General features: G+C 40.6%; 1 pseudogene; it reads left to right on the top strand.

The window, feature by feature from the left end:
- The first annotated feature begins 425 nt into the window (after positions 1 to 425).
- On the top strand, positions 426 to 2,216 carry LOC100662157 (olfactory receptor 2T6-like; annotated as a pseudogene).
- The last annotated feature ends 2,518 nt before the right edge of the window (positions 2,217 to 4,734 follow it).

Here is a 4,734-nt window from a genome sequence, read left to right as displayed (position 1 = left end):
GACCTCCTTACACTGTCCTACAAGTCTTACAGAGGTGACTCCTGACACATCACTGCCCCCTTATTCACAGTGCTGTCCCTGCAGGATCTTTCATTTCCTGAACATAACAAGCTCCTACTCACTTAGGGATCTTACACCTTCTCTTCATCCTGCAGGAATGCCCTTCTGTCAAAACCTTCACATGCCTGCTCATTTTGTCATCCTTCTTTTTTTTTTTTCACTGTATTTTTAAAAATTTTCCTCACAGCACTTATTTGCTTTATCTAGAAGCAATTCTTTACTTCTTTGTAATTTGTTTACTGTCTTTCTCCCAAAACTAGAATGTAAGTCAAGTAGGACAGCATCTCCAGAGCTTAGAAGAATGCGTAAAGGAATCCCCATAAATACTGATTGGATGTGGGAATGAGTGACAAAAATCAACAAATGAGTGAAAGATCAAATAACGATGGTTAATGATCAGATGGATTATGCTAGATACAATTCACCGTCCTTTTCAGTGGTGTCTACAATGTAATAGTTACTTCTAGATGAGGGTGATCAATTTCAAAGTTGTCCTGAAAATTCTCAAATTCCATGAAGCCTCATACTGAGATGTTTGATTATTTGAATTGATTTGAATCAATTGTTTTTGCAGTTTTGTCCACATTTTAAATATCCAAATCCAAGTGAAGAATCATTTCTGGGACCCAGATTAGTGCAAAATAATTTAACTCCCTTGAAGCAAGCAGTGACTGCCAAATTTTCATTCATTTTTGTGCCATGTGGACTTAACTTTGAAATTACAATCAGGGGCAGATTAACCAGTAAGCAAGGAACACAGGGACTTGTGTTTACTTACTAATCTGTAGTGCACAATTTCACAAGGGTTTAACCACATCAAAGATGTGGTGAAAAATTATGCCTCCAGGTCAAAATCAACCGTAATGGATGAAGATAACAGGACCTTGTTTAGTGGCTTTACCCTCATTGGGCTCTTCCCACACAATAAAGCCTCAAGCTTCCTTTTTAGTTCCATTTGTGCCATCTTCTTCATGGCCATCGTAACTAATGGGGTCATGATCTTCCTGATCCACATAGATCCTCACCTCCACACTCCCATGTACTTCCTACTTAGCCACCTCTCCTTCATTGATGTGACGTATATCTCCACCATTGAGCCCAAGATGCTGGTTGATTATGTTTTGGGAAAGGGGACCATCTCCTTCATTGCTTGCACAGCCCAGTACTTTCTCTACATGGACTTTGTGGGGGCGGAATTCTTCCTTCTGGAGCTCATGGCCTATGACCGCTATGTAGCCATCTACAACCCACTCCGCTATGCTGTCCTCATGAGCCGACGGGTCTGTTGGGTAATCTTGGCCAGCTTTTGGTTTGGGGGTGCTTTGGACAGTTTCCTCCTCACCCTCCTCACCATGAGCCTCCGTTCGGCACCTCCCACAAGATCAGTCACTTTTTCCGTGAGGCTCCCACCATGCTGAGACTGGCTTGTGACAACAAAGCTGCCTACGAAACAGTGATGTATGCCTGTTGTGTCATGATGCTGCTTATCCCCTTCTCCGTGGTGATTGCTTCCTATGCCCAGATTCTCATCACAGTGCATCAAATGAAGTCAGCAGATGGGAAGAAGAAGGCCTTCACCACCTGTTCTTAGCACATAATGGTGGTGACGCTGTTCTATGGGGCTGCCTTATACACCTCCATGCTTCCTCAGTCCTATCACACCCCAATCAAAGATAAGATCTTCTCTGCCTTTTACACCATCCTCACTCCCTTGTTAAACCCTGTAATCTATAGCCTGAGGAATACGGATGTGACGGGGGCTTGGTGGGGGGCTTGGGCAGGGTTTTGGCAAGATGTAATGGGGCCTGTAGTAAAACAAAGGAATAGCTATGACTGAATTCTTTACACCTTGTCAAGGGAGTATGGGTTCTAGTATTTTAGGTATGGATATTATGGACAATGAAGTAAGCAACCACGAATGCCAGTTGTGTTAAAAGGTGTATCAGCAGTACTTTCATCAAAATTTGTCAAAAATCTAAAGTCATCAGAACATTCACACATGAATAACACCAATGTTCCATAAACACCACTGCTGTTTATTCCTTCTTTGCTTCCCTTCATTCAAATTCTTCTCTTATACCACTTCTTTGTACTTGTTGTATATATTGTTCCCCAAATATCTGGTTACAATTATACACTTTTGCCACCTTTAGTGGGTGTTTAGCCTCACAGAAACTGAATATCCAAGTGATTTTGATCACAGTGTTTAAACTCTCCATCAATAAAGTTTATGGCAGTTTCAGGGATATAGAAATTTGAAGTACATAAACCTCAAAGGGAATGCCTCCAAAGAGTTACACCAAGACTTAGAATATTCAGATATCCCTTCTTTGGTAAGAAAATGAAAGCATTCCTCTTTTATTTAAATTTGGAGGTAGAAAAAAATGAGTCATACGTATTTTGTAGAAAATAAATTGCTTCACCTAAAGGGGCAAGGATTCCACGATGTTATGTTTGTTGTGCTGCAAATAACTTACTTTCGAAGACACATTTAAGGGTAGATGAGAAGGAAGTGCCCCACTAACTGGCAAGTTTCAATAATCACTTTAAAGCTCCTTCTCCAAATCTTGAGGTTAGGTTTTACATTATTAGACTTCTCAATTGTACTGGGAATATTTATGTTAACCTCTTCCTTCCAAATAAATAGTGGACAACACTGTTTTCCCTTTGGAAAATAGGTAGATAGACAGACAGGCGGGCAGGCAGGCAGACAGACAAGCAGGTAGGCAGACAGGCAGGCAGACAGACAGACAGACAGATAGATTCATCTTGTCAAGTGACTCTGAGTCATGGCATCTTCATGCACAACAGAATAAAAGGTTACACAGTCCTGTATCATCCTCACAAGCACTGACGTGTTTGAGTCCATCATTGCAGCTATATTGCCAAACCATCTCATCAAGGGTTTCTTTTGCTCTCTACTTCACCAAACACAATGTCCTCCTCTGATAATCGACCCCTTCTTATGATCTGTCCAAAACAATCAAGATGGACAATGTTCTGTTGTGATCCATAAGGCTTTCATCAGCTGATTTTCAGGAGCAGGTTTCCAGGCCTTTTTTCCTGGTTTTAGTCTGAAAGCTCCACTGAAACCTGTCCACCTTGGGTGACCCTCCTGGTATTTGAAGTACCAGTGGCATAACCTCCATCAACACAGCAACATGCAAGTCATTCTTCCAGCATGACAAAATGACAGGTGGTGGTTTTCTTCTCTTCAGGACTGGAAGTGTTATACCCAGTTGTTAAAACCCAGGATGTTAGACAAAATCTTTAACCAGATGGAACAGTCCACCTTTGGATGCTTTGAGTTTCACTCAGTTATTTTTCAGGAAAGCAGATATTCCCATCTAATGGAGCAGGGCTATCATATGTGAATCGATGGGGCAAGATTTCCCCAGGCTCTCTCTTTGGAGGCTTTCATCTCCTTCAACTTCATCAGTCTGGCTTAGATTGCACTATGTCCCAGGTGATGAGAGGGAGTGTTTCCAACCTGCAAGATAGTGAAGTAGACGAAACCCAATGAACCCAAAAATTAGAAGGGACTGAGCCACAAGAACTGGGCATCAAGGTCAGCTCCACATTTAAAGACCATGTGAATTTCTGTCAATTATGTAATGGTTCTGATGCCCAATTTCCCTTTATGTAAAATTTTAGTTAATATATTTTTTCCCTGAAAGATTTTGAATGTCAAGTAAAATGATATATGCAATAGTACTTGTTCTTTCCAGTTGTTTTTAGCTGTGCTTAACAAAGGAGGTTGCCTTTGATATTTATAATATTTAAGCTCTTTTTTTTTCCTTACATTCCCCTTATCTCTCTTCTCACTACCCCTCACACAGATAATTTTTTTTGTTTTGTTGTTACACTATGATATAAAGTACTGATATAATACTAATATCCTACTACAGGTTTGAAAGTAAATTTTTTGTGAAAAATTAGAAGAGGAATAGAGAACTTTTCAAAAATGCAGTCATCGTATAGCAGATAAAATAATTTTTGGCAAGAATTTATGTAGTTAACAAGACCATTTTCCACATGATAAGCACAGGACCACCTGTGAGTGCAGGAGTAGATTGTGGACTTTAGAGGTGTACACACACAAGTTGTAAAAAAAAATGATTGCCAAGTGTCTTAGTTATCTAGTGCTGCTATAATGGAAATACCACAAGTGGATGGCTTTAACAAACAGAAATTCATTCTCTCAAGGTTTAGGAAGCTAGAAATCCTAATTTAGAGTGGTAGTTCTGAGGAAAACTTTCTCTGTCAGCTCCGGGGGAATGTCTTTGTCTCCATTCAATGTCTGTGGGCCCAACATTCCTCGGAAACCTCCATGTGTCTTGTCATCAGTCTTCCCCTGGGTTTAGTGCAGGGGCCCCAGGTTCAAAGGACATGTTCCACTCTCGCTCCCTGCTCTTGTTTCTTGGTGGTAGTGAGGCCCTTTCTCCCTTCTCCTCTGCTAGCTTCTTTCTCCTTTTATCACTTGTAAGATAAAAGTGTGACTCAAGTGTGCCTTGAGTAAGAGTGGTGACTTAATGAAGGGTGTGACTCAAGACACACCCCCTCCCTAAACTTGCCTCATAGAGGTTTTAGGATTTACAACACATAAAATGGAGGATAGTTGCATAATATTACAAAGTAGAGAATAATTACATCAGATCACAAAATGGAGGATAA

This window comes from Loxodonta africana, chromosome 2, assembly GCF_030014295.1.
Source record: "Loxodonta africana isolate mLoxAfr1 chromosome 2, mLoxAfr1.hap2, whole genome shotgun sequence".
Taxonomy (NCBI): domain Eukaryota; kingdom Metazoa; phylum Chordata; class Mammalia; order Proboscidea; family Elephantidae; genus Loxodonta; species Loxodonta africana.
The sequence above is the reverse complement of the archived record's forward strand: the minus strand, read 5'-3'. Positions and strand labels throughout refer to the sequence as shown.